We start from the raw sequence: 15,112 nt of genomic DNA on the forward strand, positions 1-15,112 counted from the left end.
TGCAGTTTGCTAAAGATCACGTGGACAAGCCAGAAGGCTATTGGAAAAATGTTTTGTGGATGGATGAGACCAGAATAGAACTTTTTGGTTTCAATGAGAAGTGTTATGTTTGGAGAAAGGAAAATGCTGCATTCCCGCATAAGAACCTTATCCCATCCGTGAAACATGGTGGTGGTAGTATCATGGTTTGGGCCTGTTTTGCTGCATCTGGGCCAGGACGGCTTGCCATCATTGATGGAACAATGAATTCTGAATTATACCAGTGAATTCTAAAGGAAAATGTCAGGACATCTGTACATGAACTGAATCTCAAGAGAATGTGGGTCATGCAGCAAGACAACGACCCTAAGCACACAAGTTGTTCTACCAAAGAATGGTTAAAGAAGAATAAAGATAATGTTTTGGAATGGCCAAGTCAAAGTCCTGACCTTAATCCAATGGAAATGTTGTGGAAGGACCTGAAGCGAGCAGTTCATGTGAGGAAACCCACCAACATCCCAGAGTTGAAGCTGTTCTGTACAGAGGAATGAGCTAAAATTCGTCCAAGCCGGTGTGCAGGACTGATCAACAGTTACCGGAAACATTTAGTTGCAGTTATTGCTGCACAAGGGGGTCACACCAGATACTGAAAGCAAAGGTTCACATACTTTTGCCACTCACAGATATGTAATATTGGATCATTTTCCTCAATAAATAAATGACCAAGTATAATATTTTTGTCTCATTTGTTTAACTGGGTTCTCTTTATCTACTTTTAGGATTTGTGTGAAAATCTGATGATGTTTTAGGTCCTATTTATGCAGAAATATAGGAAATTCTAAAGGGTTCACAAACTTTCAAGCACCACTGTGTGTGTGTATATATATATATATATAATTTTTTTTAAAAATGTCTCATGTCGAGCTGTCTTACAAATACTGCTTCTAAATCATTATAAATGTTATAGCATCTCGAATAATATGACATAAATATTACATAAAGTCTAATACACACTTATAATATGGCAAAATACATACATATTTTCTAGAATACCTTATCCAGTACATAAAGAAAAAAAAGACAGGTCTTTAACACAGTATTTGACATTAACAATGTATGTACGGTATTTATACTTATAATGTATTACATGAATAATTCATCATGAATAATATAGATTTCACTTTCACTGACAGTGTTATTGACATTAGCATATGTACAGTTTATTCTCTCCACATTCACTGGATATGAGCAATCACGCGCTCTGATTGGCTACTCTACTACTAGGATATCAGCTTATATGCCATGAGTAGAGAGAAACAAAATGGTGGAGCATGTTGCTGAACCAACCGAGGATGAAATAAAAATTCTACTCAAAAACAAAACCCCAAAATTTATCAAGTATTTAAAAGAAATCGAAATAGCTAAAAGAATATAGGTTTTTTCCCCTTCCAGTATCTCTTGTTCCACACTCTAGCCCAGTCGGTGGAAAGTTTAAGTTGGTTTGCCAACCGCCAAAAAAAAACCCTAAAGAAGAAGAAGACCCCAAACAATACAAAAAAAGCAACAAATTATGGAATAAATGTATTTGATGGTAAGAAAGTATCTTTTTTATTTTTCAAGAATTATTATTTTTGTTTTTTTCACAAATTGCTCCTGTCATTTCACCGGTTTGTTTACATTCTAAGCGGAAATGATTTTTGATATTTTGTATCAAGTTTTTATTTAGGGGGCGACACAGTGGTGTAGTGGTTAGCGCTGTCGCCTCACAGCAAAAAGGTCCGGGTTCGAGCCCCGTGGCCGGCGAGGGCCTTTCTGTGCGGAGTTTGCATGTTCTCCCCGTGTCCGCGTGGGTTTCCTCCAGGTGCTCCGGTTTCCCCCGCAGTCCAAAGACATGCAGGTTAGGTTAACTGGTGACTCTAAGGCCCTGTCCACACGGCAACGGATTCAGGTGAATCTGATAAAATTGTTTATCGTTTCGGCCTGGCGTCCACACGGCACTGGCGTTTTGGGTGCCCCAAAACGATATTTTTTGAGAACGGGTTCCAGAGTGGATAAATCTGGCAACGGCACCGTTGCGAAGTCGTCTGGATGAGTAGAACGGATTTGTTTACGATGACGTCACAACCACATGACTAGAACAAGCAGCACTCTCGCTGTTTTGTATGAACCACTGCATTGCATTCACTTTTGTATACAGCTTTTCTTTTAAATAAACAAGTAACTGAACCATTTCTTGAATTTCTTTTTTTTATTGGATAAGACTGCTTTTCAAAATGTTCACACACAATATAAAAACTTATATAAATTATATAAAAATGCTTTTCAAAATGTTCACACACAATAAGAAAATTAAGTTATATAAAACTATGCACACTATTAAAACTAATTTGTACATACAGAAGGCACGATTTCCTCGCATAGTCGCAGCCATCTTCTTCTTGTTGTGTGTTTGTTCCTGTGAGTACTTCACACCGGGTAGAAGAAGGGGTTTATGCGCATGCGTCCTACTTCTTCTATTGTTCTGGTGTCTCCGATGGGACCGTCTTACAGCGCCCCTAGAGGTGTGGCATGTGTATTGCATCGTTTTCAACAAGCGTTGTGTTGCCATATGTACCTGATATTTTACTGATCCGTTGCCCATGTGGACGCGATATTTTTTTAATAAAATCTCGTTGCCGTTGTCGTGTGGATGTAGCCTAAGTTAACTGGTGACTCTAAATTGACCGTAGGTGTGAATGTGAGTGTGAATGGTTGTCTGTGTCTATGTGTCAGCCCTGTGATGACCTGGCGACTTGTCCAGGGTGTACCCCGCCTTTCGCCCGTAGTCAGCTGGGATAGGCTCCAGCTTGCCTGCGACCCTGTAGAACAGGATAAAGCGGCTAGAGATAATGAGATGAGAGTAAGAAGTTTTTATTTATTGCATTTGCAAAAACTAAAACTAAAAATGCTCTGTTTCTCAAAATCCAGTGAATGTGGAGAGAATAAAACAGTTATTGCACTCAAACTTGTCGTACATGGATTATAGCCAACTCGGTGCTATGCGCCTTGTCGGCTATCAGCTCATCTCATCTCATCTCATCTCATTATCTCTAGCCGCTTTATCCTGTTCTACAGGGTCGCAGGCAAGCTGGAGCCTATCCCAGCTGACTACGGGCGAGAGGCAGGGTACACCCTGGACAAGTCGCCAGGTCATCACAGGGCTGACACATAGACACAGACAACCATTCACACTCACATTCACACCTACGGTCAATTTAGAGTCACCAGTTAACTTAACCTGCATGTCTTTGGACTGTGGGGGAAACCGGAGCACCCGGAGGAAACCCACGCGGACACGGGGAGAACATGCAAACTCCACACAGAAAGGCCCTCGCCGGCCCCGGGGCTCGAACCCAGGACCTTCTTGCTGTGAGGCGACAGCGCTAACCACTACACCACCGTGCCGCCCGCTATCAGCTCATGTACGACTCAATTTCATGGAATAGCTGTGAAATATGACAATTTTCTATACATTAAATTTAAGGTCTAAGGCTTTTTTTTCATTGAAGGTTATTTGTGTTCTTCAAGTCAGCTCGGCTCTGAGTTTCATTTACTGATCACTTTTTGGCTCAATTTAATTCACAACACAGCTCCATTTCCTTTGTATTCAGGACCTTGAGTTGATTGAAATCCTTATTTTTTTTTTTACTGCAGTTCTTGATCTTTCTTGTGCCATAACCTTTGAAAAATGCAGTTCTGGTGGCTTCACAGTCTACAGATTTCTTCACATTTCTCAGTACAGAAGACGATTATAGTATAAATGAATGGATCTGCACAATTAGCTGTAATTTATTCATGACGATCTCTGGCTTTAGCAGTCAATTGAACATTAAACTATTCCTCTCTAAAGCCAATATTGCAGAAGAAAAACAAGTTCAAAGTTAGAACAGCATGTAATTTTCTTCTGCAAACTCCACCCTTGCATGCTCAAACCTTATGCAATGCCGATGTGTCTAATGTAGGTGCAATTGGTAATTGAGTGATCAATCTCATTAAATCTGAAGGTTAATAATTAAAATTGAATCAGTCTCATTTGAATCATACCATTGAATCATTCTCATTGAATCAGTCTCATATTATCATTAAATCACTCATGGAATCAGTCTCATTAATTAATACCATTAATTTTGGTGCTTAATAATAAATTACCAAACAGCTAAATTATGGTATATTCCAAATTATTATGATCACTTACCATATTACATAACTCATATGCACCTTTGAATTCTTTGAGATTGGGTACTTCAAAGATATTGGAACACAAATAAACACAGTTTCAATAATAAATGAATTTATTATAACAAAGATAAAATGAATAATGGCAGTTGAAATATATACAAATATGATATATACTTGATGAGCGTGTGTGTGTGTGTGTATGTGTGTGTGTGAGAGAGAGAGAGGCCTCGTGTGTGTGGCCTACACAAAAGAATTAGCTCTGGTAGCTAACTCCACGTGTGTTTGTGGGGGGAGGATGATGACCTCGTGGTCCCTTGAGATAATACAATTAGCCCTGGATGCTAATGAAACAAAAGAATTAGCCGTGTGTTTAGCTAAGGTGTGTTTGTGAGGCCTGTGGCCACATGTGGAGACACAGATTAGCCTTGTGTCGCTAGCTAAGACAAAGGGGTGCTAGCTAAAGGCCAATTTATGCTGACAACCCAGTCCTCGCAGATGGCATCACAGATGGCGTCTGCGAAGCCCCCCCCCTTTGCAGACGCTCTGCGCGCACCTCCCAAAAATTGTGACCACCACAGACAGCCTCGCAGACATCGTCGCAGACAAGAGGGCTCTGATTGGTCCACTCTACATCCACTGTACACGCACTTCCGCTTCCCTACTTTCCCGGTTTGGTTTGTTTTCACGACCGCCATTTTTAAAAACACGAGCGAAGATGGAGCAGCACGAAAAACGGTTGATCGAGGAAGTGAGGAAGTACGGACATCAATACGACTCCAGTTCTAGTCATTATAAGTAACCGGAGGTAAACACTCCACTAACCACACCCACCAACTACTCCTAGCAATTTCGCGACTTCGCGCCCCCTTGCGTTGTGGCGGTGAATAACATCGCGCACGCCTATTACTCCCCGCTCAACTATAAATTACAACTGTCTGTGAAAAGCTATCTGCGAAAGCCTTGTCGCAAGAGCATGCAGAGGCCTTAAGGTGTGTTTGTGTGTGTGAGGCCTGGTGAGCTAGCTTTGGTTGCTAATTAGACAAAAGAATTAGCTGTATGTGGCTAGCTAAGGCCCAAGGATCCTACCTCGTGGAGTTAAGACAAAAGGTGTGTATGTGAGTGTGGAGGAGGGCTGCCACGTGTTTCCTTGAGACAATACACTTAGCTTTGGATGCTAATGGGACAAAAGAATTAGCCATAGGCTAATTTCACTAGCTTATAATAGTACTAAATCCACTGAAATCTTGATGGGGTCAAGATGTGTAATAAGGAAATTGAAGATGTTAGTAAGGAATAAAGAGAAGCATGCACAGCCTATCTATTAAACAATTGAGAGATTAAAACAAAATGATACAATCATCAATTCAACACGCTGTGTGTCTACAGTGTAAACAATTAAACCGTTCCTGAGTTTAAATTCACACTGCTTCAATAAAAGCTAATTCCTAAGACTAGGTTTTTATGCCCAAATGCCAAGTCTTACTTCAGTATCTCGCCCTTTTTGTAGAAAGCAGAGAATTCTTGGAGAGGCTGAGTTTCACAGGAGCTCGTGGAGCATGTCTGTGGAAAGCAGAGAATTCTTGGTCCAACGCTTCATCGCTCATGATGGAAAGAAAGTCTCTGATCAGACAATGTGCACAGAAAATTAATTAGAAGGATCCAGTCGCTTCTAATTTTAAATTAACTACTTGGGCTGCAGTCGTACGTACTGATAATAGAAATAAAAACCAGTTGTAACTCATCTGAGTTTGATCGCGCGATTTTGGATTTTTACCGTGGCCAGGGGTAAACAAAGAAATCGCGCTGAATCATGGATCTTGCAAGAAAGACGTCTGTTCTTGGGTTTGCTCGGTGGAGCGAGCGATTCCTCCTTGTGTCCAGGCGGCTGCTCCAGACAGAAAGAGAAAGTATGGTGGATTTCCGGGTTTCTTATGCCTTCATGGAGGATGTGACGTTGGTGATCCCGCTCCCGCGTGACGCAGGTCAACGCGGAAGCTGGTGATGGGAAATGTAGTTTCTTAAAGAGACGGGCTGTTGTAGTTCTTAGACGGATGGTACCTACACTAATATCCATATTAACTCCTCATTATAATCACTGGTGGATCAGTGGGTTAAGGCTCTGGGTTACTGATCAGAAGGTTGGGGGGGGTTTGATTCCCAGCAGTACCAAGCTGAGGTTCTTGGGCAACACCCTTAATCCTGTTAGCTCAAATTTATCTTATGGTTGAAGTTACAATAATGAACAAACACAATCTGTTTTAACTAATAACACACAAACATTTATAATCTTTCATGTCTGGTCAAACCTCCTTTGATAGCAATAACTGGATCAGATGTGCACATGTTCACTAGGAATTCTGGACCATTCTTCTTAACAGAATTGCTCCAGCTCAGCCATATTATAAGGGTGCATGGTGTGAACGGCTCTCTGTTGGGTTAAGGTCTGGGCTGTGACTGGGCCACTCCAAAAGGCAGATTCTCTTCTTTTTAAGCCATACTGCCATACATTTACTTCAGTGTTTAGGGTCAGTATCCTTCTAATCAATACCACAAAAACAGAACTCCTGTACCAACCCTCACCTGAGCCACAGGCAATGCCAAACAATGTTGTTTTGGTCAATGGAATGCCTCATAAGGAGTTCTGAGAGTTTCATCTACATAGACAGTGCAGTTACCAACACAAACTCATCAGACTTGGAGGTAGACCGCCGGATTCAAGCTGACACCAAAGCCTTTGGTGCATTACAAAAGCAACTATGGTCTCGCCATGACATCAAGAGAACCACCAAATTGAAAGTATACAACGCTACAGTCTTATCATCTTTGCTTTATGCCACAGAATGCATGACGCTCTACCGCAAACATTTCAAGAAACTGACCAGGCTACAACTCCAACACCTGCGTCAAATCCTCAAAATAAGATCGCAGGACAAGGTCCCTGATGTAGAAGTGCTCAGGTGAGCCAATACAGTAAGTGTGGAAGCCTTTATCACAGCCTCTCAACTTCGCTGGGCTGGAGACATCTGGTGCATGCCTAACACGTAACTATCCAAAGCTGTTTTCTATGGAGAACTGCACCGAGAAGAGAGGAGACAAGGAGGACAGAAACTGAAGTACAAAGACATTTTGAAAAGGAACATGAAGAATGCCAGAGTTATTGATCAGACGCGAGAAAGGAATGCCTCGGGTAGAGCAACATGGTGAAGCATAGTTAAAAGCTCAGTGTCTGCAATTGAAGGCAAGCGTCAGAGGGAGCATATGAGGGCTCACGAAGCCAGATATTCCATTGCAGCTCAGCCAGGCCATTCCTGCCACCGCTGCGGACAACTATGTTGCTCTGGTGCAGGCCTCACAACCCGTTTGCATTTCTGCACATCCTAATGAAGCAGTCATCATCGCTAGTGATGGACAACTGATGATGGCATCACCCAACTTCTACTGAGCTTCAGCTGGCAGACTGTGACCCTGACATTATCCCATAGGGAGACCTTGATAAAACTTGGCAAATCATTTTCCCTTCAATGGTGGCAAGCTGTCCAGGTGCTGAGGCAGCAAAGTAGTCCCAAATCCTGATGCTCCCACCACCATGCTTCACTATTGGTATGATGTTTTCATCTGCCTTTTTAATGCCATATGTCGTGCTGTGTGGTCTTCCTGAATAATTCAACCTTCATCTCATCAGTCCACTAAACATTTTCCCAGTAGCATTGCAGAGTATCATGGTGTTCTTTGGCAAACAGAGAAATTAGCCAGTTCCAATGATTCCTTCAAGCCTTTAGCTGTTCCTCTGTGGACTAAGGATTCTGCATTGATCCTTTGACATAATTTTAGCTGGGTGCCCAATTCTACAGAGGCTCGCCACAGTACTAAATCATCTCCTTTGTCCAACTGTGGACGGATGAATATCTAAACTCATTGAGATTGTTTTGTTACTCTTTACAGTTTTATGCAAATTAACAATTCTTGATCTTGGGTCTTCTGAGATTTCTGTTTTGTGACTCACAAAAGACAGACAGACAGACAGACAGACAGACAGACAGAAACAGACAGACAGAGACAGACAGACAGACAGACAGACAGACAGACAGACAGACAGTGAGAAGCTGAAAGAAAGAGAGACAGACAGACAGACAGACAGACAGACAGACAGACAGACAGAGAAAGAGACAGACAGAGAGAGAGACCGACAGAGAGAGAGAGAGACAAACAGGCATACAGACAGACAGACAGACAGACAGACAGACAGACAGACAGAGAAAGACAGACAGACAGAGAGAAACTGAAAGACAGAGAGAGAGAGAGAGAGATGGACAGAGAGACAGACAGACAGAGAGCAAGAGAGAGACAGAAAGAGAGAGAGAGAGAGTGAAAGAGAGAGAGAGGCATACAGACAGAAAGAGCCAGCCAGCCAGACAGAGACAGAGACAGACACACATACAGACAAAGAGAGACAGACAGACAGACAGACAGACAGACAGAAACAGAGAGAAAGACAGAGAGAACGAGAGAAACAGAGAGAGACAGTCAGAGAGAGAGACAAACAGGCAGACAGACAAAGAGAGAGACAGACAGACAGAGAGAGACAGACAGAGAGAGAGAGAGAGAGAGAGAGAGAGAGAGACAGACAGACAGACAGAGTCATCACAGATCAGAGTATAACATTGAGAGTAAATTAATTTGACCCCTGAAGTCATGATCCTCTTACCTCCAGGTTGATTAGACTATTTCACAGCCTGGTTATAAATAAAGCTCTTCAAATCATTATAAATCATAATGAAATCATGTGATGAAAACGATTAAGCAGTAAAGGAGGAAAAGTCTTTAATTGAGATTTGAAATTAGAGAAAGAAGAGCAGTCATGGAGAGACTGAGGAAGAGAGTTCCAGCGTTTGGGGCAATGGCACTGAAGGACCTGCCCCCAGGGTGGAAAGCCTGGTGTGTGGGCCAGTGAGTAGAAGACCTGACAGAGTGAGGGGCGGGGCAGTAAGGGGGCAGGAGCTTGCTAAGGTAGGGCGGAGTAAGGTTATGCAGGGCTTTGCATGTGAGAAGCACTTGGCTGAGAAGAACTCGAGCTGTAGAGGACGGAATATACTGTAGCTTTTGGAAATAATTCATATTGATATTCCATCTGTTTACATTCTACATCGTCACATTATGAACAAGCTGGGCTGAGACAGTATTAATGGTGTGCACAGTTACCGCAGTTCAGAGTATAATGTCAGTATTTAACTCTTTACGTGCCTATCAAACCTTCCCTCTCATTCTCTACCACACTGAAAAAAATATAATTAGACTTTCAATTTGATCGATTTGAAATTTGATTTGATTTTCAATTTCAGTACGTTTTTGGTTTAGTTAAATAATGCAATAATAATAGCAACAACAAGTCATTAAAATACTTTAAAATTTGCATATTTAAACAGATTAAAGTCAATTATTAAGAACTGAGTGTCTTTTTTTTTTTTTTTCCCAACTTGGCATACTGAGCCTAATGCAACTAGATTAAATTAACATTATTCATCACAGTTTATTTTTGACTTCATTTACATAATGTATTCAAGTCGATGGAACATTAGATATAGTTGGAATGATGTACTTGAATAAACTCTACCTGGTTTAATTAAGCTCATATAATAATAATTAAAAAAACCCCAGTAAATGTTAAATATAAATGTCCTCGCAGGAAACTGTGTCAGAGCTGCTGTTAGGAAAAAAATGAGTCAACACTGTCAGACAAATCAGAATCCAGAATCCAGCAGTGTTAGGGTTGTGGGGTAAAAAAAAAAGAAAGAAAAAAAAGTGATTTATAAATGTATTATTACACGTTATGAATGTATTTTTAGGCCGTATATAGATATACAGGACTGTGTAAAAGTCTGAGGCACATGTAAAGAAATGCTGTTGACCAACAATGGCTTAAAAATAATGAAATGAAATGTTTCAACATTTAACAAATACTATAAACACTAATCAGTAAGCCATAATAAATGAATATAACAAAGTCGATATTTGGTGTGAGACGACCCTTTGCTTTAAAAAAAAACAAAACAGTCTCAGGTCCAGTGAGTGCAGTTTTATGCTGCAGGTTTTACTGAGCATCTTCCAGAACCAGCCACGGTTCTTCTGGACACTTTGACTGTCACACTCGCTTCTTCATTTTGCACCAAAACCCAGCAGCCTTCATTACGTTTTCTTTTTTCATCTGAAAAGTGCTCGCTTATGTAATATGCTGCTCAGATACGAACATTTTTTTGATAACATTTAATTTTGTGCTGGAAAAAAAACAAACAAACGTTTGGACTCTAAAATGTTTTTGTAACGTTTTGACTCGATAATGTAGAAGTCATAAAATAGAAATCTATAACAAAGTTTGTATGAAAAAAATAGGGTGCCTAAGACTTTTGCACAGTACTGTATGTACGGTATGTAGTATGTAGCATATGTATATACAGATGCTTATACATTTACACACACACACACACACACACACACACACACACACACACACACACACACACACACACACACACACTCAGTAGCTGGTGACCACCACTCTTAAATTAAAACCCCAGCTTTGAAAGAGGAAAAAGGAAAAGGAGGGTGTGTGTGTGCACTTGATAAGGCCTTTCTGGTCAACATTAGCACTGAAAGCTGAGAAACGTTTGTGAAATGTGTTGCAACAGAAAGAAAAAAAAAGAGAGGAACAACAAGAAAGGAAGTGAGAGCAAATATCTCCAGAGCAGACTGGTAGGACCAGTTTATGTCAGAGGTTCACCAGGCACACCCAGAAGTCCTGTTGCTGCTTTGTGTGTGTGTGTGTGTGTGTGTGTGTGTGTGGTGTGTGTGTATAACTGATAAGTGAACTTCATGCGATGTGGTTTTGTGGTTAGAGAATCTCTGTGTGTCTATAAGCAGCTGGGAAGTTGGAAGTTCTATCACACAGGAACATCTAATGAATTGGCTTATTTATAGCTTTAACGTCGCTTTAGAGGAAAGAACGCTCCTGCAAGAGAGAAAGCGAGCACATCAGAAAGGTTATTTCAGCAAAACTCATTACACTGTATCACCAGCTTCGTAAGCATTTACCAATAACAGCGTTGTCATGGTGCAGAAATACCACCTTCATGACTACCTGCATTATATAATACACCACAGGGCAAGAGAAAAGCTTAACCCCCTATCAGTCTCCCTCATGTGGGAGGCAGTTCCTTGTAAGCATGTGCATGTGTGTGTGTGTGTGTGTTCCTCATGGCTATTTACTGCTAAAGAACTCAGCCCACGCTTAAAGACAGTGTACATATACGCAGTGGAAGTAAATCCTCCATGTCTCACGTCTCAAGCCCAGACATGACCTACAGAAGCTCTTAGTACTGTAAATCTCAGGTAACTTTATCTTCAATCTTACTTCATTAGGCCTTTTTTTTTTAAAAAGTCATTTATATGTCACGTTACCAGTACTGACTCTTTTATTGGCTGTGCTTTGTCACACACATAAAGGTTTATTTTATTTACTTTTTTATTTATTTAAATGTACGTACTTGTTTGTACTCCATTTAATATAAAGTACAGTTATAGAGTATGACTTAAAAAGTAGTCCATACTAAAAATTTTCTGCTCTAGACTTAGAAAGTCTGAGTAAGAAATCAGTATCAGTGCGAATGTGAGAATGGTTTGTTTTATTGGGGGTGGTGAAAACTCGATATAATAAAATAAAAGCTTATTAGGATCACATTTATTAGTCATATGAAGCACAGAATACAGTGTATATTTTTTCAGTTGATGCAAACACTGTGTAATATTAACTATAAGACAATTCAGGAAAATAAATTGCAATCTTATAGTTCCTGCTTGACGAAACAAGTGCATTTGCATATAATAAAGTTTTCTTTTGTTATAATCTGATCACTTGATCCAGTTTTCGCAGGTTTTGGTCTGTACGATGCGTCCTGGATTTTTTTTTTTTTTTGGATGTCAGTTATGACAAGAATGGTCATTTCAGAGTCCATCACAAATAAATGTGTAAGATCTGGATCACTGTATTGCTCCATGCTGCTTTTATATATGTAGTATGCAAATATTTTACACTTACTAAGGTTACTCGGGACATTTTAATTGAACCCAATGATGGTAGATGCTCACCATCACTGTGGCGTTCACAGTCCTTATGCTTTGTTGCTCTGCTGGTGGTAGACATACAGTATACTGTATGTTGTCAATTGTAGCAACTTTGCACATGCGTGGATAGAAATAAGCATTCGTTTGTAAGCTATGGCTTGTTTTATTTCTTCTTCTTCTTATTATTATTATTATTTTTATCATCATAGCATGCGAACCTAATTACTTTGTCATTACCTAAAGCTCTTGTATAATATCCAAGTTTATGACAACATATTTGAATGCAGCTTGCGTAGCAACAAAAGTTTGTTGTGTGTTTTTAGGCATCGCTGCAGTAAGTCCCGTGGCGTAAGTGTCGTTAATCAGCTGTGAAGCAGCCGCAGAGTCCGCAGGGTGCATGCAAAGATAAGGAGGCTCAGCATGTAGATCCCTAAGCAACATTTATGCTATTGTTTCTTAAACTTTCTGTGTTTTTTACCTTCCTGGCTAACATGATGAGGGTTGAACGTTAATATCTGCCCCTTTCTGAGTTATGGTAGCTGGATAAAATCTCCAAGGTTATTCAGGCAGCCATGGTGTCTTGCAGGTCTTAATTTGTTGACTTAGTAAGCTAGAGGGAATTAATTATTAACAAGGTGGCATGTTCCCCCTTCACCTCCTCCCAACTCCTGGCGCCACTACTAGGTTTTGTGTGTGTGCATTTATGTTTATATGAATGAGCATGAGTGATATGCAAGGTCCTTAGCCACTTAACCTGCTCATTCTATCCAGGGGGTGCACATGTACTTGTTTGCAAAGCAGAAAGTGTTTTCTAAAACAGCTACAGATGTCTTTTTGTCTGCCTGTTGAGTGTGTTCACAATTGCAAAGTCAACTAAAGCATTGGGAGGTCTCTAAAAGCTCTACTGATAAAGAAGTTCATGTAACATCCTGGTTTAATATGATGGGGCAGATCCATCCATCCATCCATCCATCCATCCATCCATCCATCCATCCATCCATCCACCCATCCATCCATGAGGTGGATCTAGAATCACTTCATTAATGGACATACAGGGTGGTAGGGTACAGGATCATGTCATAGGGATGGTAGGAGCTTAGAGGCCTACTGTATGTGAGACCTACCGGTATATGGAGTTATGTCATCACAACAGGTCTAGACAATGGTTAATTTGTAAATCATGAGGCACCAGAACACCAAGGTAGCATTGACCCAGCCAGTGGACAGGGAGGGAAAAGCTCCAACTATGGACACTACAGTGCTCCAAGCGCTTCAAGTAATACAGTACCATGGAATGCTGTCTCATAGAGCTAATAGTGTAGGTCATATCCCTAGGGTGGCACAGTGGTGCAGTGGTTAGCACTGCTGCCTCACAGCAAGAAGGTTCCGGGTTCAAACCTCATGACCAATGGGGGCCTTTCTATGTGTAGTTTTCATGTTCTCCCTGTGTCTGCATGGGTTTCCTCTGGGTCCTCTAGTTTCCACCACAGTTCAGTGCAAGTTAGGTAAAAGACCCAGCCATCGGGGTTGCGCAAGCCAGTGCATACTTAGTGCCGGTCCCAAGTCCAGATAGATTGGGGAGGGTTGTGTCAGGAAGGGCACCAGTGTAAAACCTATGCCAAATCAAATATGTGGGGGGAAAAGGATCCACTGTAGTGACCCCTAACGGGAGCAGCTGAAAGAAGAAGTGTAGGTCATATCCCTCAGTATGATACAATGAGTGACTGAAACCATAGCATTTCAGTGAAGCCATTGGATCAGTCAACTGCACATTCTATATCAAATCAAATCAAATTTATTTGTACAGCGCTTTTAACAATAAACATTGTCGCAAAGCAGCTTTACAGAATTTGAACGACTTAAAACATGAGCTAATTTTATCCCTAATCTATCCCCAATGAGCAAGCCTGTGGCGACGGTGGCAAGGAAAAACTCCCTCAGACGACATGAGGAAGAAACCTTGAGAGGAACCAGACTCAAAAGGGAACCCATCCTCATTTGGGCAACAACAGACAGCCTGACTATAATATTATTTTTTTTTTAAAGATTTTTTTGGGGCTTTTTTCACCTTTATTGGATAGGACAGTGTAGAGACAGGACAGGAAACGAGCAGGAGAGAGAGACGGGGAGGGATCGGGAAATGACCTCGGGCCGGAATCGAACCCGGGCCCCCGGATTTATGGTATGGCGCCTTAGCTACCTGAGCCATGACGCCCCTGAGCCTGACTATAATATTAACAGTTTTAACAGGTATAACCCTCAACTGTCCTCATGCGGCCGTCCTTCACAGGAGTGGGGCGATAAAACTCTGACCAGACACAGGGCACCAGGATGGATCAGGCAGGTCCGAGGGGCAGAAGAGGCCAGCATCTCAATCCCAGGATCAACATGTAACTCAGAGGGACAGATGGGGGGGAGAGAGAGAGAGAGAGAGAGAGAGAGAAAGAAAACACGTTGTTAGGTATGCCCTAAAAATGACAAGTATTAAATCTGTGTGGTAGGCTCGCAGAGACGAGAGTCTTTACATCAGGCATAACACACAATGGCATGTTAATATGGTAAAATATATCATGACCTGCTCTGGCTGGATGCTTGATTGGGTGATGGGAGCACACTCCTCAGCAATGATGAGATGCAGATGGGACCCTTAGGGCTGGCCAAGACAATTCAGTTACATTTCACCGGGTCTGGGACATGCGACAGAATGTCTGACGGCCGATTCCCTGCAGGCTACGATAGCCAGTCGAGGTGTCCACCGTCTCCACCAAAAGATTTCCTGTTGACTCCATGTAACTCAGAG

At 41.4% G+C, this 15,112-nt stretch overlaps 1 protein-coding gene across 8 annotated transcripts in view; it reads left to right on the plus strand.

The window, feature by feature from the left end:
• The window catches only part of rap1gap2a (RAP1 GTPase activating protein 2a), a 299,474-nt gene that overhangs the window by 210,866 nt on the left and 73,496 nt on the right, over positions 1-15,112 (plus strand). The window contains exons 1-2 of one of the 8 annotated variants that reach the window (XR_009650208.1): positions 11,400-11,580; positions 12,636-12,660. The exons of 5 other annotated variants lie outside the window; for them this stretch is intronic. The gene's annotated coding sequence lies outside the window, so the exon portion shown is untranslated. Of the gene's footprint in view, positions 1-11,399; positions 11,581-12,635; positions 12,661-12,712; positions 12,735-15,112 lie in introns of those variants that run through there. 2 more of the 8 variants (XR_009650207.1, XR_009650209.1) reach the window with 2 other exon arrangements.

The sequence above is a fragment of the Neoarius graeffei genome, chromosome 17, assembly GCF_027579695.1.
Source record: "Neoarius graeffei isolate fNeoGra1 chromosome 17, fNeoGra1.pri, whole genome shotgun sequence".
Classification (NCBI taxonomy): domain Eukaryota; kingdom Metazoa; phylum Chordata; class Actinopteri; order Siluriformes; family Ariidae; genus Neoarius; species Neoarius graeffei.